Consider the following 24,605-nt stretch of genomic DNA (forward strand, 5'->3'; position numbering starts at 1 on the left):
AGATACTTATGACACAGAATATGTGTCATAAGTATCTTCTTCAATTATTTTAATAATTAATCACAGGGGAGGCACTGCCTCCCCTGCCTCCCCTGACTGCACGTCCCTGCTGTTTACTGATGTATCTTTTCAATGGGATTGTTAACTTTTGCTATGTTAAGCATGTTCTCCTGTATACATTTACTCCATGTTACTTCCATGCTTAGGCTTTTATTTACTATACTGTGGTAGGAAATTTTTAATAAATAAATTTTCCTATTACTTTTTTTTTTTGTGTGTGTTGTGCCTTGTATCTATATGTGGAGAGTTCCTTTCTACACATACAATATGTTGTGGCATACCCCTGTAGTTCAGGACTATTTATATGAAGGTTAGCACTACCTATGTGCTCTCTAGCTAATATCTAACCTTCCATATGATGTATTGGCTTCTGAGATAATGTATCTGGTGTGAATTTGTGGTTTTTGCTGCTAATTTTAATACACTGAACTTGATACACTGTTATGCTAGTTCTGCAATAGTGGAACTCATTGAAACATCCTTGCATGTATATCTGTATCTGCACGTGTGTTGTGTTCGTGTGGGTTGGGTGTTGTTTTTTTTTTGTTCCATGTAACTATTTGGCAATGAAAGGGTAGGAGAGCCATGCTATAAGCACCCTGAATTTCAGCAACTCCTGATTCTTTTATGGACAGTTTCCATGGAAACAGCATCTTGACAGTAGATTTGCTTTTCTTGCCCAACGTCGGCACTCCCCAGCCAAAAGCAGGTTATTTTTAACCTCCAGGCTCTGCAATTACATCCAGAAAACATGATGATGTTCGATTTCAAGATCCAAATTTTGTACAGCAACTTTTTTTTTTTTTTTTTTTTTGCCTTCTGTGCCTAAGGGGGAGATGGACTAAGCAGTGATAATAGAGAAGTTGACCAAGGCAACCAATCGACATTGATGTAACATTTTATAATTTGCATACTATAAAAGTATACAGAGCAGCTGGTTGCCATGAGCAACTTCTCCACTGGCCAACTTCTCCACTTTTATCAATGTTTAGTGTATGTCCCCCTAAAACTTATAGCATGTACCACACTCAAATCTTACTGTAATGGGAAAATGGCTGGAAAGAAAAGTACAATTTAACATTTAAAAGCTTAGGAAGAATTGGCTCACTTACCTAATGCTAGCTGGTATGTCTAAGGACAAGTGATCAATGCTGCTGATTTGCAGTAACTATGGATTCTTCCTGTGCCTATTTGCCATCTCCTAAGACTTCGGTGGTAATAGCTGTAACCAGAGGTGGATTGGCCATAGGGTTTACAGGGAAGATCCCTGGTGGGCCGACGCACCCGTGGGGCCTGTTTAGTTTGAGGACATGTGGTCCTTTTTATAGACCTAATGAATAAGATGCAAAATTTGCATATATGAAAATGACTTTGCCACTTAGCCTGTGATTGCAGATGATCTAGTGTATGCTCTGTCTGCCTGCTTGGCTGACATATAAGATTGAGTGAATAGTGATTGGGATATGGTTGGTGTAATAAGCAAGAAAATATATCTTTCTAAAGAATTATATAGTTTCCTAAATTCTAAAGGTGTATCATATAATGTGCTCATAACATTTAACTTTATTTCTTTTTAACTTCCCCCTTGATGCTGGACATGCCCACTATCTGGAAAGTCTTGGGGGGAGGGTGCTGCTGCCATGGCCCATGGCTAGACCTTACACCTCTGGTGCTGCCCGTGTGGGGCCACTTACAAATTTTTCCAGGGCCGCTTTTTGTTCCCAATCCGCCCCTGGCTGTAACCTCAAATGGGGGAGGTGCAATGTGAAGTCTGCCAATGAAATTAAGACACTAAAGATTCCCTAGTTTTCTTATGTGTTGTATAGTCCTTGTCAGTGGCGGATTTAGGGGGGGGGGGCACCAAGGCACGTGCCCCCCCTGTCATTTTTAGTGCAGACTGACATGCGAGACCGCATGTCAGTCTGCGGTCTCGTTTCGTCCCCTGCTGTTAGGAGGGACACGGAGGGCACAGTGCGCGCCTCTCCTGTGTCCCTCCTGTGTCTCCGGCGGCCGCTGGTCTCATAAAGGAAGTGCCGTTCGTGAGCACTTCCTTTATTACAGTGACCCGCGGCCGCCGGAGACCCAGGAGGGACACAGGGAGGCGTGCACTGTGCCCTCCGTGTCCCTCCTAACAGCAGGGGAGCGGGGGGAGCAGCGGCGGCGGCGGAGGAAGGGGGGGGACGGGGGACGCACTGGGGGGGAATATCTGGCACTGGGGGCATATTTGCAGGGAGGGGGGGGCGAATATCTGGCACTGGGGACATATATGGCACTGGGGGGAATATCTGGCACTGGGGGCATATCTGGCACTGGGGGGGGGGATATCTGGCACTGGGGGCATATGTGGCACTGGGGGGGGGGGATATCTGGCACTGGGGGGAATAACTGGCAGGGAAGGGATATCTGGCACTGGGGCATTGTCTGGCACTGGGGGCATATGTGGCACTGGGGGGGGGGATATCTGGCACTGGGGCATATGTGGCAATGGGGGCATATATAGCACTGGGGGCATATGTGGCACTGTCGGGGAATATCTGGCACTGGGGGTATATGTGTACCTGGCACATGGGGGGGGCTATATTTGGCACTGGGGGCATGTGAGTACCTGGCACCGTGGGGGAATATCTGGCACTGGGGACATATGTGGCACTGGGAGCACAGCCCTAGCAACAAGGACTACCTCCTAGCAACGAGCATGACACCCAGTGCATGAAACCCCTGGCAACGAGCATGACACCCAGTGCATGAAACCCCTGGCAACGAGCATGACACCCAGTGCATGAAACCCCTGGCAACGAGCATGACACCCTGAGCATGAAAACCCCTGGCACCGTGCATGGAACCAAGAGCATGAAACCCCTGGCAACGAGCATGACACCCAGTGCATGAAACCCCTGACAACGAGCAGGTATTTGAAAAGTAATTAGAAGCCTTACTGTAGGACTTAATGTGTAATGGGCATTACGGTGTGTGGCATAATGTATCACGGACATTGCGGTGTGTGTCATAATGTGTCGCAGGCATTACGGTGTATGGTATACTCTATCGCTGGCATTGTGATATGTGGTATAATGTCTCAGGGTCATTGCAGTGTGTGGCATAATGTATCACGGACATTGCGGTGTGTGTCATAATGTGTCAGGCATTACGGTGTGTGGTATACTATATCACGGGCATTGTGGTATGTGGTATAATGTCTCAGGGTTATTACAGTGTGGCATAATATATAACGGGCATTGCGGTGTGTGGCATAGGGTATAACGGGCATTGCGGTATGTGTCACAGGCATTACGGTGTATGGTATACTATATCACGGGCATTGTGGTATAATGTCTCAAGGTCATTGCAGTGTGTGGCATAATGTGTCCCAGACATTGTATGTGCTATAATGTATCAGGGGCAGTGCAGTGTGTAGCATAATGTATAACGGGCATTGCGATTCCTGTCATAATGTGTCACAGGCATTACGGTGTGTGGCATAATGTGTCTGGGGCATTACAGTGTGTGCATATTGTGTCATGTGCATTATTGTGTGTGGAATAATGTCTAAGGGCCATTGCAGTATGTGGAATAATGTATACTGGGCATTACTATAAGGAGGAAAAATGACAAATAATGTAAGGGGCATGAATCAGGATTATTTTTCTTTTCTGTGGTGGCCAACGTCTGGGCGTGCAGGTTGCAAAACTGGGGTATAAGGTAGTCTTTTCCTGCAATACCACGCCCATTCCAACGAAGCCACGCCCATTCCAACGAAGCCACGTCCCTTATGGTGCCCCCCCTGTAATTTTTTTCTGGATCCGCCCCTGGTCCTTGTCAATACTGGCTATAGCCTCAAGCTGGCATTCTGGTAAACAAGCTTTGAATACAGCTAGTAGAGGCCTACATGCTACAGGTGTTTTTCTCCATTTAGTCACAGTAATGTTAAAGTGTAAGTGTAAGTTTTTCGTTGGAGATTTTACCTGCTAGGACTATTAAAGTATTTCAATAGTGCACACCTTACAGGTGATATTTCAGTCAATTATCTTGGTCAATGCCCTAGTGGTACTTGGTCTGTTCCTTATTCCATAAACATTGGGCTTAATGGGGCAGATGTATTAACCTGGAGAAGGCATAAGGAAGTGATAAACCAGTGATATGTACAAGGTGATAAAGGCACCAGCCAATCAGATCCTAACTCTTAATTTACATATTGGAACTGATTGGCTGGTGCCTTTATCACCTTGCACATATCACTAGTTTATCACTTCCTTATGCCTTCTCCAGGTTAATACATCTGCCCCAATGTTTGTTAGCTAATGGGCAAAACCATGTGCAGTGCAGCTGGGGCAGATATACCATTTGCAGAGTTAGATTTGGGTGGGTTATTTTGTTTCTGTGCAGGGTAAATACTGGCTGCTTTATTCTTGCAATTTAGATTTCAGTTTGAACACACCCCACCCAATTCTAACTCTGCATATGTTATATCTGCCCCCCCCTGCAGTGCACATGGTTTTGCCCATTAGCTAACAAATCTGCTGCTGCAATCAGATCTGAATTACATTACTTTCCTGACCAATTTACTACGGGGGTATCACCTCAGGACTAGAAATCGGTAATGCTAATACCATTTTTACACCAAAATCCTAACTTCAACCTTTGATTTGGAACACTGTTTCTATCCTGGGTCAGATCTGAGATTTACCCTGATTACAATGCGGTGCCAACAAGGGATATTTGCATCTTGATACCATTGTCACTGCACATGGAGGGGGCTGACAATCACAATAGCACCCCCCAAAACAGCGCTCAGTGGTGCTGAATATACATTATATATCTTTTTTTAAAAACATTCATTTTATATAAGGAGGCATGATCCCACCCCTCGCAAATGTACATAAGCCTGCCACTGCTCTCTACACACCTGGCAGTAAGTATATTCATAGGTATACTATGTTTAAAGGCTGCGCACTTAATGCTAATAAAAGGCATAGCAATACTAGTCATGTGACTAAATGAAACTACAGTATATGCAGTGTGGACTTTGCTGTGAGCTGATTAGCTTAACATGGGACTAGTTTTTTGTTTTGTACACTGCTGTACCAGAGCACATTTTGAAATTGTATTGGTGATGTGGGTGATAAGGATAGCATGTTCCGGTTTATACAACTCTGTTGCACCCCAGTTTATTTTTCTTTTAAATTTATAGTAGAAAGCAATATTTTGTAATTATCCCTGTGATAAGCAATGAAGCTGTGAAGCTACCTCTACAACCAATGATTAGGCCCCTTAATGTAACGCTGTTCGCTGCTGCATGTGTGACCCTTTGATAACCAAAGTTTACTCGTATTTTTAAATTAAATATTCATGGATGTCAAGTACATTGGCATAATGAATGATATCCTGTCCATTTGAAGGAAAATAAATTTGGTCTGCAGCAATGACTCTCACAACCCAAGTAATAGCTTTAGTACAGTATACTGTAGGCCAAAATGTTCCTTGCAAACTACATGTGGTTAAACAACATATGCATCCACTGCTGTATTCCCTGTAAAACGTTTTTTTTTTTTTTTTAAAGTGCTCTGCATAAAACAAGTAGGAACAGAAGAACACAGCGCTGTGTGTGACTAGACACACTGTTCTCCTGCCACCAGCGTGTGAACCTGCAGTGCTGAGAATCTGGATTCTTCACACTGACTGAGGTGATGCTGTGCTTACGTAGCAGTCACCTACTTTAACACCATATTGTTGTGATGAGTTGGCTAAATATAAACACAGCGCCTGAGGTGACTATGATTTAAGGACTGTTGTTAATCCATACACTACTTTATTTCATCTCCAGCTTAAAGGCAAAGTGTTGCTTAACCACCAAAAACAAACTTTTTGACATATAAAGCATATAGTACAGTGTTAGTCAACTATAATCTCCATTATGTATAGTAATCCAGACCTTTACAGCACATGCTGAACGTAGCAGTCCAAAACAAAGGGCAAAGCAAGGCTGTTTTATTTTACCTGTGCAGTTTACAGCTTCCTAGCTTTGGAAGATTCCATGTACGAGAACACCCTGTAAAAAAACACACCAATGCTGTCCACTGTTAGATAATATTACAGTTACGCATATACTGGACATATTTTCTGGCCCCTGTGGAGCAACTTGCTGCACCATAAAATGGCTTATTAAACAAACAAAGACCTAGATGTTAAAAAGTAATGTGTGCAGAAGAGAGAGAACGGAGGACATTTTATATGGCTGTAGTGACATAAAATTCTGAATAGCAGGCTGAATGAAGCAGCTGTGACAGGTGGAGGTGTCCATGGTAACAGTGGGCCTATGAATTGACTGAGGAATCTGGTGATGGGAGGGGCTTAGCCCTTATAAGGAGAGGACTGACTAGGTTCTCCCTCTTTTCATCAGAGAAAATTGAACAGTGAAGTGCTCTGCGTTTGTTTTGTACTGAACTGTCTATTTGTGATTTTGACGTATTCTTATTTCTCTAACGTCCTAGAGGATGCTGGGACTCCGTAAGGACCATGGGGATAGACGGGCTCCGCAGGAGACATGGGCACTTTAAGAAAGACTTTGACTCTGGGTGTGCACTGGCTCCTCCCTCTATGCCCCTCCTCCAGACCTCAGTTTGATACTGTGCCCAGTGGAGACTGGGTGCATTTCAGGAGCTCTCTGAGTTTCCTGTAAGAAAGCATTTTTGTTAGGTTTTTTTATTTTCAGGGAGCCTGCTGGCAACAGACTCCCTGCATCGAGGGACTGAGGAGAGAGAAACAGACCCACTTCTCTGAGTTTCAGGGCTCTGTTTCTTAGGCTACTGGACACCATTAGCTCCAGAGGGATCGGTACGCAGGTCTCACCCTCGCCGTCCGTCCCAGAGCCGCGCCGCCGTCCTCCTCGCAGAGACGGAAGAAAGAAGCCGGGTGAGTATGTGAGGAAAAGAATCATCTGAGGCGGCAGAAGACAATTGGATCTTCACTGAGGTAATGCACAGCACTGCAGCTGTGCGCCATTGCTCCCCTTCAACTCACACACTTCGGTCACTGTAAGGGTGCAAGGCGCAGGGGGGGCGCCCTGGGCAGCAATATAAACCTCTCTTATGGCAAAGATAGATATATACATGTACAGCTGGGCACTGTGCATGTATATAAAGAGCCCCCGCCATGTATTGATAAAATTTGAGCGGGACAGAAGCCTGCCGCTGAGGGGGCGGGGCTTCTCCCTCAGCACTCACCAGCGCCATTTTTCTCCACAGCACCGCTGAGAGGAAGCTCCCCGGACTCTCCCCTGCTTGACACACGGTGACAGAGGGTTTTAAAGTAGAGGGGGGCACATAATTGGCGCATATACACAAAACAGCGCTACTGGGTAAACATACTGTGTTTTTTCCAGGGTCATATAGCGCTGGGGTGTGTGCTGGCATACTCTCTCTCTCTGTCTCTCCAAAGGGCCTGGTGGGGAACCTGTCTTCAGAAAAGAGCTTCCCTGTGTATGTGTGGTGTGTCGGTACGTGTGTGTCGACATGTCTGAGGTTGAGGGCTCACCTAAGGAGGAGGGGGAGTTTATGAATGTTAGGTCTCCGTCGGCTGTTCCGACGCCGGACTGGATGGATATGTGGAATGTTTTAAGTGCAAATGTTAATTTATTGCACAAAAGGCTAGACAAAGCTGAAGTTGGGGCACAGTCAGGGAGTCAACCCATGCCTGTCCCTATGTCGCCGGGACCTTCGGGGTCTCCGGAGCGCCCACTATCCCAAATAGTTGACACAGATACCGACACGGATTCAGACTCCAGTGTCGATTACGATGATACAAAATTACAGCCAAAGGTGGCTAAAATAAGATTTTACTTACCGATAAATCTATTTCTCGTAGTCCGTAGTGGATGCTGGGGACTCCGTCAGGACCATGGGGATATAGCGGCTCCGCAGGAGACAGGGCACAATAATAAAAGCTTTAGGATCAGGTGGTGTGCACTGGCTCCTCCCCCTATGACCCTCCTCCAAGCCTCAGTTAGGATACTGTGCCCGGACGAGCGTGCATAATAAGGAAGGATATTGAATCCCGGGTAAGACTCATACCAGCCACACCAATCACACCGTACAACCTGTGATCTGAACCCAGTTAACAGTATGATAACAACGAAGGAGCCTCTGAAAAGATGGCTCACAACAAGAATAACCCGATTTTTGTAACAATAACTATGTACAAGTATTGCAGACAATCCGCACTTGGGATGGGCGCCCAGCATCCACTACGGACTACGAGAAATAGATTTATCGGTAAGTAAAATCTTATTTTCTCTGACGTCCTAGTGGATGCTGGGGACTCCGTCAGGACCATGGGGATTATACCAAAGCTCCCAAACGGGCGGGAGAGTGCGGATGACCCTGCAGCACCGAATGAGAGAACTCCATGTCCTCCTCAGCCAGGGTATCAAATTTGTAGAATTTAGCAAACGTGTTTTCCCCTGACCAAGTAACTGCTCGGCAAAGTTGTAAAGCCGAGACCCCTCGGGCAGTCGCCCAAGATGAGCCCCCTTCCTTTTGGAATGGGCTTTTACCGATTTTGGCTGTGGCAGGCCTGCCACAGAATGTGTAAACTGAATTGTATTACAAATCCAGCGAGCAATCGTCTGCTTAGAAGCAGGAGCACCCATCTTGTTGGGTGCATACAGGCTAAACAGCGAGTCAGATTTTCTGACTCCAGCCTTCCTGGAAACATATTTTTCAGGGCCCTGACAACGTCAAGTAACTTGGAGTCCTCCAAGTCCCTAGTACCCGCAGGTACCACAATAGGTTGGTTCATGTGAAAAACAGAAAACACCTTAAGGAGAAATTGAGGACGAGTCCTCAATTCTGCCCTGTCAGAATGAAAAATTAAGTAAGGGCTTTATATATGATAAAGCCGCCAATTCTGACACACGCCTGGCTGAAGCCAGGGCTAATAGCATCGTCACCTTCCATGTGAGATATTTTAAGTCCACAGTGGTGAGTGGTTCAAACCAATGTGACTTTAGGAAACTCAAAACAACATTGAGATCCCAAGGTGCCACTGGGGCACAAAAGGAGGCTGTATATGCAGTACCCCTTTTACAAACATCTGAACGTCAGGCACTAAAGCCAGTTCTTTCTGGAAGAAATTCGACAGGGCCGAAATTTGAACCTTAATGGACCCTAATTTTAGGCCCATAGACAGTCCTGTTTTCAGGAAATGTAGGAAACGACCCAGTTGGAATTCCTCTGTAGGGGCCTTCTTGGCCTCACACCACGCAACATATCTTCGCCAAATGCGGTGAAAATGTTTTGCGGTTACATCCTTCCTGTCTTCGACCAGGGTAGGGATGACTTCATCTGGAATGCCCTTTCAGGATCCGGCGTTCAACCGCCATGCCGTCAAACGCGGCCGCGGTAAGTCTTGGAACAGACAAGGCCCCTGCTGGAGCAGGTCCTTTCTTAAAGGTAGAGGCCACGGGTCTTCCGTGAACATCTCTTGAAGTTTCGGGTACCAAGTCCTTCTTGGCCAATCCGGAACCACGAGTATCATTCTTACTCATCTCCCTCTTATGATTCTCAGTACTTTTTGTATGAGAGGCATAGGAGGGAACACATACTCTGACTGGTACATCCACAGTGTTACCAGAGCGTCCACCGCTATTGCCTGAGGGTCCCTTGACCTGGCGCAATATCTAGTTTTTTGTTCAGGCGGGACGCCATCATGTCCACCTTTGGTTTTTCACAACGGTTTACAATCATGTGGAAGACTTCCCGATGAAGTCCCCACTCTCCCGGGTGGAGGTCATGCCTGCTGAGGAAGTCTGCTTCCCAGTTTTCCACTCCCGGAATGAACACTGCTGAGAGTGTTATCACATGATTTTTCGCCCAGCGAAGAATCCTTGCAGTTTCTGCCATTTCCCTCCTGCTTCTTGTGCCGCCCTGTCTGTTTACGTGGGCGACTGCCGTGATGTTGTCCCACTGGATCAATACCGGCTGACCTTGAAGCAGAGGTCTTGCTAAGCTTAGAGCATTGTAAATTGCCCTTAGCTCCAGTATATTTATGTGGAGAGAAGTCTCCAGACTCGATCACACTCTCTGGAAATTTTTTCCTTGTGTGACTGCTCCCCAGCCACTCAGGCTGGCATCCGTGGTCACCAGGACCCAGTCCTGAATGCCGAATCTGCGGCCCTTTCATAGATGAGCACTCTGCAGCCACCGCAGAAGAAACACCCTTGTCCTTGGAGACAGGGTTATCCGCTGATGCATCTGAAGATGCGATCCGGACCATTTTTCCAGCAGATCCCACGTAAAGGTTCTTGCGTGAAATCTACCGAATGGGATCGCTTTGTAAGAAACCACCATTTTTCACAGGATCCTTGTGCAATGATGCACTGATACTTTTCCTGGTTTTAGGAGGTTCCTGACTAGCTCGGATAACTCCCTGGCTTTCTTCTCCGGGAGAAAACATCCTTTTCTGGACTGTGACCAGAATCATCCCTAGGAACAGTAGACGTGTCGTCGGAAAAAAATGCGATTTTGGAATATTTAGAATCCACTCGTGCTGTCGTAGAACTACTTAAGATAGTGCTACTCCGACCTCCAACTGTTCTCTGGACCTTGCCCTTATCAGGAAAGCGTCCATATTTCTTTTAAGAAGAATCATCATTTCGGCCATTACCTTGGTAAAGACCCGGGGTGCCGTGGACAATCCAAACGGCAGCGTCTGAACTGATAGTGACAGTTCTGTACCACGAACCTGAGGTACCCTTGGTGAGAAGGGCAAATTTGGACATGTAGGTAAGCGTCCCTGATATCCAGTGACACCATATCGTCCCCTTCTTCCTGGTTCGCTATCACTGCTCTGAGTGACTCCATCTTGATTTGAACGCTTGTATGTAAGTGTTCAAATATTTCAGATCTCACCTAGCCGTCTGGCTTCAGTACCACAATATAGTGTGGAATAATACCCCTTCCCTTGTTGTAGAAGGGGTACTTTGATTATCACCTGCTGGGAATACAGCCTGTGAATTGTTCCCAATACTGCCTCCCTGTCGGAGGGAGACGTTGGTAAAGCAGACTTCAGGAACTTGTGAGGGGGAGACGTCTCGAATTTCCAATGTACACCTGGGATACTACGTGTAGGATCCAGGAGTCCACTTGTGAGTGAGCCCACTGCGTGCTGAAACTCTTGAGATGACCCCCTACCGCACCTGAGTCCGCTTGTACGGCCCCAGCGTCATGCTGCGGACTTGGCAGAAGCTGTGGAGGGCTTCTGTTCCTGGGAATGGGCTGCCTGCTGCAGTCTTCTTCCCTTTCCTCTACCCCTGGGCAGATATGACTGGCCCTTTTGCCCGCCTGCCCTTATGGGGACGAAAGGACTGAGACTGAAAAGACTGTGTCCTTTTCTGCTGAGATGTGACTTGGGGTAACAAAAGGTGGATTTTTCAGCTGTTGCCATGGCCACCAGGTCCGATGGACCGCCCCTTTATACGGCAATACTTCCATGTGCCGTCTGGAATCTGCATCACCTGACCACTGTCGTCTGGCAGATATGGACATCACATTTACTCTTGATGCCAGAATGCAAATATCCCTCTGCGCATCTCGCATATATAGAAATGCATCCTTAAAATGCTCTATAGTCAAAATCTTGTCCCTGTCAAGGGTATCAATATTTTCAGTCAGGAAATCCGACCAAGCCCCCTCAGCGCTGCACATCCAGGCTGAGGCGATTGCTGGTCGTAGTATAACACCAGTATATGTGTATATACTTTTAGGATATTTTTCAGCTTCCTATCAGCTGGCTCCTTGAGGGCTGCCGTATCTGGAGACGGTAACGCCACTTGTTTTTATAAGCGTGTGAGCGCCTTATTCACCCTAAGGTGTGTTTCCCAACTCGCCCTAACTTCTGGCGGGAAAGGGTATACCGCCAATAATTTTCTATCGGAGGAAACCCACGTATCATCACACACTTCATTTAATTTATCTGATTCAGGAAAAACTACAAGTAGTTTATTCACACCCTACATAATACCCTTATTTGTGGTACTTGTAGTATCAGAAATATGTAACACCTCCTTCATTGCCCTTAACATGAAACGTGTGGCCCTAAAGGAAAATACGTTTGTTTCTTCACCGTCGACACTGGAGTCAGTGTCCGTGTCTGTGTCGACCGACTGAGGTAAATGGGCGTTTTTACAAGCCCCTGACGGTGTCTGAGACGCCTGGACAGGTACTAATTTGTTTGCCGGCCATCTCATGTCGTCAACCGACCTTGCAGCGTGTTGACATTATCACGTAATTCCTAAATAAGCCATCCATTCCAGTGTCGACTCCCTAGAGAGTGACATCACCAATACAGGCAATTTGCTCCGCCTCCTCACCAACATCGTCCTCCTACATGTCGACACACACGTACCGACACACAGCACACACACAGGGAATGCTCTGACAGAGGACAGGACCCCACTAGCCCTTTGGGGAGACAGAGGGAGAGTTTGCCAGCACACACCAAAAACGCTATAATTATACAGGGACAACCCCTTATACAAGTGTTTTCCCTTATAGCATTTTTATATATGTAATCATATCGCCAAATAAGTGCCCCCCCTCTCTGTTTTAACCCTGTTTCTGTAGTGCAGTGCAGGGGAGAGCCTGGGAGCCTTCCTCACAGCAGAGCTGAGCAGGAAAATGGCGCCGTGTGCTGAGGAGAATAGGCCCCGCCCCCTTTTCGGCGGGCTCTTCTCCCGGAGTTTGTGAGATCTGGCAGGGGTTAAATACATCCATATAGCCTCAAGGGCTATATGTGATGTATTTTAGCCATAAAAAGGTATTATACATTGCTGCCCAGGGCGCCCCCCCCAGCGCCCTGCACCCTCAGTGACAGTTGGTGACTGTTGGTGAAGTGTGCTGACAACAATGGCGCACAGCTGCAGTGCTGTGCGCTACCTTATGAAGACTGAAAGTCTTCTGCCGCCTGTTTCTGGACCTCTGGACCTCTTCAACTTCGGCATCTGTAAGGGGGGTCGGCGGCACGGCTCTGGGACGAACCCCAGGGTGAGACCTGTGTTCCGACTCCCTCTGGAGCTAATGGTGTCCAGTAGCCTAAGAAGCAAATCCATCCTGCACGCAGGTGAGTTTTCTTCTCTCCCCTAAGTCCCTCGTAGCAGTGAGCCTGTTGCCAGCAGGACTCACTGAAAATAAAAAACCTAACTTAAACTTTTATTCTAAGCAGCTCAGGAGAGCCACCTAGATTGCACCCTTCTCGTCGGGCACAAAAATCTAACTGAGGCTTGGAGGAGGGTCATAGGGGTAGGAGCCAGTGCACACCACCTGATCCTAAAGCTTTTATTATTGTGCCCTGTCTCCTGCGGAGCCGCTATATCCCCATGGTCCTGACGGAGTCCCCAGCATCCACTAGGACGTCAGAGAAATGTATTCGATATATGATTATCGCAATAAAAGATGTGTTGCATATCACTGAGGAACCCCCTGTCCCTGACACGAGGGTACACATGTATAAGGGAAAGAAACCTGAGGTCTCCTTTCCCTCCTCACATGAGCTGAACGAATTATGTGAAAAAGCGTGGGAAACTCTAGACAAAAAACTGCAGATTCCCAAAAGGATCCTAACAGCGTATCCTTTCCCGTCGCAGGACAGGATACGGTGGGAATGCTCCCCTAGGGTGGACAAGGCCTTGACGCGCTTATCAAAAAAGATAGCGCTTCCATCCCAAGATACGGCTACCCTCAAGGATCCTGCTGACCGCAAGCAGGAGGTTACCTTGAAGTCCATTTACACACATTCTGGTACGTTACTCAGACTGGCTATTGCGTCGGCCTGGGTTTGTAGTGCTGTAGCAGCATGGACAGATTCCTTATTAACGGATATTGAGACTCTAGATAAGGATACCATTTTACTGACCCTAGGGCATATAAAAGATGCTCTCTTGTATATGAGGGATGCTCAAAGAGACATTAGTTTACTGGGTTCCAGGATAAACGCTATGTCTATTTCTGCTAGGCGTGTCTTATGGACCCGACAGTGGACTGGTGATGCCGACTCCAAGAGACATATGGAGTTGTTGCCTTACAAGGGTGAAGAATTGTTTGGAGAGGGACTCTCGGACCTCGTCTCCACGGCTACGGCAGGTAAATCAAATTTTTTGCCATATATTCCCTCACAATCTAAGAAAGCGCCTCATTATCAAATGCAGTCCTTTCGTTCCAATAAAAGCAAGAGAGCACGTGGATCGTCCTTTCTTGCCAGAGGTAAGGGCAGAGGGAAAAAGCTGCACAACACAGCTAGTTCCCAGGAACAGAAGTCCTCCCCGGCCTCTGCAAAATCCAACGCATGACGCTGGGGCTCCCCTGAGGGAGTCCGCTCCTGTGGGGGCACGTCTTCGACTGTTCAGCCACGTCTGGGTCCACTCACAGGTGGATCCATGGGCAATAGAAATTGCTTCCCAGGGTTACAAGCTGGAATTCTAAGAGGTGCCTCCTCGCCGGTTTTTCAAATTGGCCCTACCGAAACACCCCCTGGAAAGGGAGATAGTGTTACATGCGATTCACAAATTGTGTCTTCAACAAGTGGTGGTAGAGGTTCCCCTGCTTCAAAGAGGGCAGGGGTACTACTCAACTCTGTTTGTGGTCCCGAAACCGGACGGTTTGGTCAGACCCATTTTAAATTTAAAATCCCTGAACCTTTACTTAAAACGGTTCAAGTTCAAGATGGAATCGCTCAGGGCGGTCATCGCCAGCCTAGAAGGGGGAGATTTTTTGGTATCTCTGGACATAAAGGATGCTGTTATGCACACCAGTGCCTGCAGGAAAGTACTGGTGTCAGAACTGTTATGCACTCCAGTGCCTGCAGGAATGTACTGGTGTTTGAACTGTTATGCAAAACAAATGGACTTACAGACAGACTGGGGAATATGACATAACGTACACAGAAGGTGATAGGGTAACAAAATACACACAAAGTGAACAGAGAAGCCCAGAGGCTAAGGAACTGGGTATCTCCCTTGTATTAGAACTGCTCAGATGGGAAAAGCAAGATGTTGTGTTTTAATACGTAGAGAACCCGAAATGCTGTTGCTAAGGGCAACAGCAAAACCATAAAGGGTTACCAACGGGTGTGGCAGTAAACTCCTTGGTCAGAGATGGAATGATAGACACAAGGAGAGTCTCCACAATCCTAATTCTCACTTGCAGTGCACAGGTTCAGCTTACTGCCACTAAACTGACCCCTGACACCTAGCACAGTGAGACAGGATTAGACAGGCAAGTCTTAGAATACAGCCGCAAACTTGCTAAATTCACAGAGTAGTAACAGAACCCCAGCAAGCTAAACGACTGACTCCAGTCTTACTGCTAGGTCTGGATTGGCAGAGTGTAATACCAAATCCCCAGGCCTATTTGCAGTAAGCAACAAACAAATACAAAGCTACACTGTACTGGCTAACTTTCAGGAACTGACTAACCAACAAAGATTCAGCAGCATCTGCTTACCCTGAGAAGAGGCCTTATAAAGCAGGTGCTGTCCACGCCCCACTCAGACCTCACAGACTGTGAGCACAAAAACCAGCACCGGATCCCCTGCCGTGCACAGAGCCTATAACCACTGCACAGCAAAAGACCCGAACCGGAGTATCAGCTGCGCTCAGGTTACTCCGCTAGCACTTGTCTCCCGGTTGCCATGACGACGTGGCAGCACAGGGCAGGAGACCCTAACAGATGCATACCTGCATGTTCCCATATATCCTCCTCATCAGGCGTACCTGAGATTTGCGATACAGGATTGTCATTACCATTTTCAGACGTTGCCGTTTGGGCTTTCCACGGCCCCGAGAATTTTCACCAAGGTAATGGCGGAAATGATGGTGCTCCTACGCAAGCAGGGTGTCACAATTATCCCGTACTTGGACGATCTCCTCATAAAAGCGAGATCACGGGAGAAGTTGCTAAACAGCATATCACTTTCACTGAATGTGTTACAGCGACACGGCTGGGTTCTCAATATTCCAAAGTCGCAGCTGAATCCTACAACTCGTCTACCCTTCTTGGGCATGATTCTGGACACAGACAAGAAGAGGGTTTTTTCTTCCGACGGAAAAAGCGCAGGAACTCATGACTCTAGTCATGAACCTGTTGAAACCAAAACAAGTGTCAGTACATCATTGCACTCAAGTTCTGGGAAAGATGGTGGCAACATACGAAGCCATTCCATACAAGGACCTTCCAATGGGACCTATTGGACAAATGGTCCGGGTCGCATCTGCACCAGCATCAGTGGATCACCCTGTCCACCAGGGCCAGAGTATCTCTCCTGTGGTGGCTAAACAGTGCTCACCTTCTAGAGGGCCGCAGGTTCAGCATTCAGGACTGGATCCTGGTGACCACGGACGCAAGCCTCCGAGGTTGGGGAGCAGTCACACAGGGAAGAAATTTCCAAGGACTTTGGTCAAGGCAAGAGACTTGTCTTCACATCAACATCCTGGAACTAAGGGCCATATACAACGCCCTACGTCAAGCGGAGATCTTACTTCGCAATCGACCAGTTCTGATCCGGTCAGACAACATCACCGCAGTAGCTCATGTAAACCGCCAAGGCGGCACAAGGAGCAGAGTGGCAATGGCGGAAGCCACCAGAATTCTTCGCTGGGCGGAGAATCATGTAAGCGCTCTGTCAGCAGTGTTCATTCCGGGAGTGGACAACTGGGAAGCAGACTTCCTCAGCAGCCACGATCTGCATCCGGGAGAGTGGGGACTTCATCAGGAAGTCTTCGCGCAGATTGCAAGTCGGTGGGGACTACCCCAAATAGACATGATGGCATCCCGTCTCAACAAAAAGCTACAAAGGTATTGCACCAGGTCAAGAGACCCTCAGGCGGTAGCTGTGGACGCCCTAGTGACACCGTGGGTGTTCCAGTCGGTATATGTGTTTCCTCCTCTTCCTCTCATACCCAAGGTGTTGAGGATAATAAGAAAAAGAGGAGTGAGAACAATTCTCATTGTTCCAGATTGGCCACGAAGGACCTGGTATCCGGATCTGCAAGAAATGCTCACAGAAGATCCGTGGCCTCTTCCTCTAAGGCAGGACCTGTTACAACAAAGGTCCCTGTCTGTTCCAAGACTTACCGCGGCTGCGTTTGACGGCATAGCGGAAAAGGGTATTCCGGATGAGGTCATTCCTACGCTAATAAAGGCTGGGAAGGCAGTGACGTCTAAACATTATCACCGAATATGGCGAAAATATGTTTCTTGGTGTGAGGCCAGGAATGCTCCTACGGAGGAATTCTATCTAGGCCGTTTTCTTCACTTCCTACAAACTGGAGTGAATTTGGGCCTAAAATTAGGCTCCATTAAAGTTCACATTTCAGCCTAATCCATTTTCTTTCAAAAGGAATTGGCCTCTTTACCTGAAGTACAGACTTTTGTGAAGGGAGTACTGCATATTCAGCCTCCTTTTGTACCTCCGGTGGTGCCTTGGGACCTTTAACGTGGTGTTAAGTTTCCTTAAGTCTCATTGGTGTGAACCACTGAAAACAGTGGAGTTGAAATATCTCACTTGGAAGGTAGTCATGTTGTTGGCCTTGGCTTCGGCTAGGCGAGTTTTGGAATTGGCGGCTTTATCACATAAAAGCCCCTATCTGGTTTTCCATATGGATAGAGCAGAGTTGCGGACCCGTCCTCAATTCCTACCTAAGGTGGTCTCATCCTTTCATATGAACCAACCTATTGTCGTGCCTGTGGCTACTCGTAACTTGGAGGATTCCGAGTCCCTTGATGTGGTCAGGGCTTTGAAAATTTACGTGGCCAGAACGGCTAGGATCAGAAAAACAGAAGCACTGTTTGTCCTGTATGCAGCCAACAAAGTTGGCGGCCCTGCTTCAAAGCAGATTATTGCTCGCTGGATCTGTAACACGATCCAGCAGGCGCATTCTACGGCAGGATTGCCGTTGCCAAAATTGGTTAAGGCCCATTCCACTAGGAAGGTGGGCTCGTCTTGGGCGGCTGCCCGAGGGGTCTCGGCACTACAGCTGTGTCGAGCTACTACTTGGTCGGGGTCAAACACCTTTGCAAAGTTTTATAAGTTTGATACCCTGGCTGAGGAGGACCTCCTGTTTGCTCAATCGGTGCTGCAGAGTCATCCGCACTCTCCCGCCCGTCTGGGAGCTTTGGTATAATCCCCATGGTCCTTATGGAGTCCCAGCATCCTCTAGGACGTTAGAGAAAATAAGATTTTAAACCTACTGGTAAATCTTTTTCTTGTAGTCCGTAGAGGATGCTGGGCGCCCGTCCCAAGTGCGGACTACTTCTGCAAGACTTGTATGTAGTTATTGCTTACATAAGGGTTATGTTATAGTTTCATCAGTCTTGGACTGATGCTATGTTGTTTTTTCATGCTGTTAACTGGGTAGTATATCACAAGTTATACGGTGTGATTGGTGTGGCTGGTATGAATCTTGCCCTTGTATTACAAAAATCCTTTCCTTGTACTGTCCGTCTCCTCTGGGCACAGTTTCTCTAACTGAGGTCTGGAGGAGGGGCATAGAGGGAGGAGCCAGTGCACACCCAGAGTAAAAGTCTTTCTTAAAGTGCCCATGTCTCCTGCGGAGCCAGTCTATCCCCATGGTCCTTACGGAGTCCCAGCATCCTCTACGGACTACGAGAAAAAGATTTACCGGTAGGTTTAAAATCTTATTTTCTTTTCAATCTTTACTAATCAAGGCCCCAGCTCAGCTATCCTAACATCCTTTGCTACCAGGGAGTGCACATTAAGACACACACAGATAACTGCATACAGCGACTGCCCATGCTCCGGGACGATAACTCAGATAACGGGGTGCCTCATGGGGCCATCGAGCCACATTGCCGGGGGTTGCTGGAGACCGGTGCTGCCAGAGGCTATCATCTGATTTGACGTGCCGTCCTTTCGTCAACTGTGGCCGCGTACTTGTAACTCAACAGCCATAATACTCCCTGCAGGGCAGGATAACTGATTCCACCTACTTTCACATTGTGACGCGTAGCAACCTCTTTCATTATCATGGATAAATACGCGGCGAAGTCTCAGCGAGGGGGTCGCGGTTCCGCACCGGCGAAAACCAAGGAGACTAGGGCTTCGGCCTCTGTGCACGCCGGTTCTCCACCTTCTTCACCCAATGCCAATGTCTTGGACAGTGTACCGGACCCCTCGAGATACACAACAGACGCAGTGACCAGGGCGCAGGAAATCTCTGACATCCTCTCACCGCTGCTGGATAAGAAACTCGCCGGTCTGAAAGACGCCATTGATTCTACCATGACGCAGCTGAAAGAGCACAGCTCCCGGCTGGATGAGGCCGAACAATGTGTCTCGAACTTGGAGGACGATCTGGCGGCGACACGTTCCGTCGTCGATAGCCAATCCTCCACTATTTCTGCAATACAAGAAAAGCTCAAAGATTTAGAAAATCGTAATCGTCGAAATAATCTCCGGCTGATTGGCCTGCCAGAATCCGTTAAGCCTCGGGAGCTGATGTCCTTGGTTTCAACTTGGCTACCGACGGAACTCGGCTGTTTGACGGAAGGCGAATCCATGCCGATTGAGCGTGCTCACCGCATTGGTTCTGACTTCCAGACGGACCGCCGCAGACCCCGGCCAGTTATATTTAAATTTCTTAACTACACAGACAAGGTCAAGATGATGGAAGCATACCGTAAAGCCCAAGGCCTCACCTATCACCGCGATAAGTTGCTTCAATTTCAATACTTTTCGTATAATGTAGCCATGAGACGGCAGGAATTCTCCCTGGCTTGCAAAATCCTATTCGAAGATGGAATCCATTTCGCCTTGCTCTATCCAGCAAAGCTTCGTGCTCAGCATAATAGGAAAACGTACCTGTACGAAACCTCCTCAGCGGCCAAGACGTTTGCGGAATCGTTAAGAGGTCCGTCCTCGCCGGCCTCTAGAGTCAGAGACTTATAACATGTCTTTCTATGGACTTAGCATATAACTCATCCTCCTTACCGCTTTCATGTTTGGTAATGTATGGCTGATTACAAATTACCTTATTTTTATGAATATTGCTGCACAGTATGTCTGTGGAACTGTCTGTTCCTGGTTACCCCAACCCCCCCTCCTCCCTCTCTTTTTAACCCTAATCCCCTTTCTTCCCCCTCCCTTTTATGTTCATTCAGATAGACTTATATTTATGGTTTGTAAAGTGTTCCTTGGACCACTGTTTTGGGTTCAAACAAAAATGTTAGAAAATGGACACATCACGATACATTGCATACGACAGTTTTTCCTACTGATCACATGGTATAGTTCTATTAGCATTCATAATTGTTGGACCTCCCTACTTGCTGGGATAGGGGGAGCCACATGGTTTACCATATTAATGTTTTGTATGTCCGACAGGACAGGTATTGGTTGATTTTTGTACAAAATGGCGGTGTCTTCAGTGACTAAGACAAGCCTCAAGTTCCTTACTTGGAACGTTGAAGGCTTAAATACCCGATTAAGCGAAGGAAGATATTGCAGCACCTTAAGCATTTACGACCAGATGTTGCGATGTTACAAGAGACGCATTAGAAATTAGGAGACCCTAATGTCTTGAGTGACAATTGGTTCCAAGACTATAGATCAGCCTCGTTTACCTCAAAAAAAGGGGTGTGTTAATTATATTTCGCAAATCCCTCAGATATACTATATTAGATACTCGTACTGATGACGAAGGCTGGTTTTTGTTTATAAAATTACAACTGGAAGGGGAACTTTATACCCTTGCGACTTTATATACACCTAATTCAGAGCATAACGCTTTCTTCACGGACATTTATGTCCGACTTCTGGATTGGGCTGAGGGTAGGCTAATTATTGGGGGAGATTTTAACTCCACACTTCATCCGTCCTTAGATAGATCTGATACATCTAGTAGCCGCACACATTCTACACCAGCTGCATTACAATTTCTATCGGCCTCCTTTAACTTGGTAGACCCTTGGCGACACCAACATCCTGTCGGACGAGAATATACGTTTTTCTCACACCCGCATGCTACCTCCAGTCGAATTGACTATTGGTTGCTCTCCGATACGCTGCTCTCTAGAGTAGGCGAATCAAAAGTAGAAAACATTGCCATCTCTGACCATGCACCCACATGGTTCACATTAGATCTACAGTCTCCCAAAACTACCTCTTTTTATTGGCGATTCCACTCTTACCTATACACATCCCCTGAATTCAAGATGTATTTAGAGACTAATCTCATAAGGTGGTTAAGCACTTAGCTAACGGCAAATCCCCTGGCCCAGACGGTTTGAGCGTGGAATACTATAAATTACTGTTACCCCATATTACACCTTATCTCCTATCACTAATTAATTCCATTTTATCGGGAAATGATGCCCCTCCTACGTTTAATCAGGCTCGAGTGATAGTACTACCAAAACCGGGGAAAGACCCCACCCTAATTCAGTCATATCGCCCAATTTCCCTCCTGAACCAGGACTTTAAAATATTAACTGCTCTCATGGCAAATAGGCTACAACTTATACTACCTACGATACTACATCCGTCCCAGACCGGCTTTGTGAATGGAAGGACCTCAGTACACAATATTAGACAATTGATAGCGGCATTGACTACGTCGGCCCAGTCACCGGGGGGAAAGTCCCTGTTAGTAAGTTGTGATGCTGATAAAGCATTTGACCGTGTGTCGTGGTCACATCTGCTGAGAATTCTTCACTGTCAGGGATTTGGGGCTGGTTTTGTTAAATTTTTCCGCACTATCTATACCTCTCCGGCCGCATTCCTCACAGTGAATGGAATGAACACTGATACTTTTATGCTGCATAGAGGCACGAGACAGGGATGTCCATTATCCCCACTCTTATTTGACCTTGCACTGGACCCGCTCATCAGACACTGTCACCTCAACACCACCTGGCGAGGGATTAAAATTGGTAATCAGGATCTTAAAGTCACGGCTTATGCCGATGATTTACTGCTATACTTCTCGAATCCCAAAGATGCGTTTCCTAGTCTATTATCCTTGCTAACGGTTTTTTAATCAATTTCTGGATTCAAGATCAATAAATCTAAAACTGAAGCACTAGCCCTCCACCCCGGTGCGACTCACGACTGGGATGATCAATTCCCTTTTCAATGGGCACAACAGACGATCACATATCTAGGCCTTAAAATACCCATTAACCCTGCTGACTTATATAGATACAACTTCCCACGAGTCATTGCACACACCCTAGATGACTTTCAGAAGTGGAAACACTTACCCCTTTCTTGCAGATGTCAATTGATTAAAATGATCATATTCCCGAGACTACTATACCCCATTGAAATGCTACCTTTACTGATTTCTGAGGCAGACCTGAAAATTCTCAACAGGGCCTTTAGTGAATTTATCTGGGCACACAAAAAACCTAGAATCTCGTTATTCAAGTTGTGCCAATCGCAAAAGTTGGGCGGTGTGAACCTACCATGCATTAGAAGTTATATGCTGGCTGCTAATTATCGCTATGCAGTCGACTGGATACACGGGACGGAGATTTTCGCTAATACCGGCTTGGAACAGGCCTTTTGCCCTGACATCCCACTTGTTAGCTTGTTACACACACGTCCGTCCTCTTTCCCTCCTCAGGTACAGAGCAACATCCTAATAATGTCAACATGTATGGCCTGGAGACAAGCACGTTCTAGAATGGGCGTCTCCAGCCATACTACCACCTTTCTCCCTTTATCACACAACCCGGGTTTTCACGGGACGACTATACAAATCACGTTGGCTGCTCTGGCAGATCAAGACATTAGATTATTGTATCAGTTGATTGACCGAGACACCTACCAGATGTGCATATATACTACTCTTTGCGAGAAGTTTCCACAACTTTCAATCCTGCTATTTGCATATTTTCAGATTTGTAGCTATCTCCACAAATTATTAACCACGATGATAGTACAAGACAAAACTAACAATTTAGATGTCGTTTTACAAGCCACACCTAAAGTTCATAATTCTACGGCCTTTCTTTATACATTTCTCAAAAAGATTACAGACTGGGACACTACTCAATCAGGAATGACCAAATGGGCAGTGGACTTCCCAGATATCACCATATCTGATATGCTTACAGCATTTACTAAAATTAACAGAACACTCTCGTCAGCATCATATGCTGAGATGACCTATCAAATACTGCACCGCTCCTATATTACACCGAAATTACGATTTCAAATGGGCACGGCTCCTGACTCCAACTGTTTTAAATGCGGAGCGCCAGAGGCAGACATATATCATTGTTTGTGGAGCTGCCCTGAAGTTCTTAAGTTCTGGGGTCTGGTGCAAAACTATATTAAAACTGAGTTGCATGTCGATGTGGTAGCCACCCCTGAGTGGGCTATTTGGGACGTCCACTGTCAATCTTTAATGCCTGGGCTGTCCCTTGGCCAGCGCCGGCTGCTGACGAAAATAGCAGCCGCAAGCAAAAATGCTATTCTATCACAATGGATAGCCACTGATTCATTATCCTTAGCTCTGTTTTTACCACGGTTATCATACCTATTTCATATGGAATGGCTTGAGATGTCTATTGATAAAGAACGTAAAATTGAAAAATTCTTTGACATATGGCTCCCTTATGTGCAGAAGCTAGATGAAAATGTTAAAATCCCCCTTCGACAGGCTGTAAAATATACTACCTGGTAGAATCTTGATTTGCTCACCCTAGGCCACCCACCTTTCTAGGAACTGTGAAACTGACATGGATTGTAACCTGTATCTTCCTTTGCCTGATCTATGCTGTCATTTTTTCTTCTATGCCATGTTGATTTACTGTTACCACTATAAGTTGTTGTATACTGAAATGTATGCTTATTGTTTGTGAATGTCCAATAAAATATTTTGTTGAAAAAAAAAAAGAACTGGTAGCATCATAGTGCCCCACCATGAACTGTCTGAGAACACATCAAACCAATAATCGGATTTTGGAATACAAATAATTGGAATTTGTAGTCTCTGTGTCTTATTTTCTGGACAACGGGATATACCTAAAGTTAATTGGCTAGTTCATCACAGAAGATCAGAAATTAGACTTACAACAACAATGCCCCACCTACTGCTGCCAATCTTTTTCAGGCCACACCTCCATGCGGGTCTTCCCCAGATTGATGCTGTCAAAAGGCTGGCACTGAAGAGAATACTCCGCCTCCTTCTCTGCCCCGCCCTGCCTCTGATGCTGCCCTGCTCAGTGCTGTAAATCTGGTCAGATTGCTTAGATTTTAAGCATGGATCTTTCCGTGAGTACCCCCCTTAAGAGTCAAACTAGCTATCTCTCTTTTCCTCCAATTGCTCTCTGAAAGGATTGGCAATGTTTAGTTCAAGTGACAGGTTAACCTCTGATAATTGAGACACTATCCTCTACTGACTGGAAATAGGTTGGTTAAGTACTTGCATCTGAAATCTATACATATAAAAGGCAAATACCACTGATTCATCACAAAATCTCCTGAACCATAAGGCTGGACTTCCTTCCCAGTGGCAGTTGCAGAGCAGTCCA

At 46.6% G+C, this 24,605-nt stretch overlaps 1 long non-coding RNA gene across 1 annotated transcript; it reads right to left on the reverse strand.

The window, feature by feature from the left end:
• Positions 1–664: 664 nt before the first annotated feature.
• LOC135055098 (uncharacterized) lies at positions 665–24,605 on the reverse strand. The gene is made up of 3 exons (XR_010243646.1): positions 24,533–24,605; positions 6,055–6,106; positions 665–790 (listed from the first exon to the last, which is right to left on the reverse strand). It is a non-coding gene; the product is annotated as an uncharacterized LOC135055098 (long non-coding RNA).

The sequence above is a fragment of the Pseudophryne corroboree genome, chromosome 3, assembly GCF_028390025.1.
Source record: "Pseudophryne corroboree isolate aPseCor3 chromosome 3, aPseCor3.hap2, whole genome shotgun sequence".
NCBI lineage: Eukaryota > Metazoa > Chordata > Amphibia > Anura > Myobatrachidae > Pseudophryne > Pseudophryne corroboree.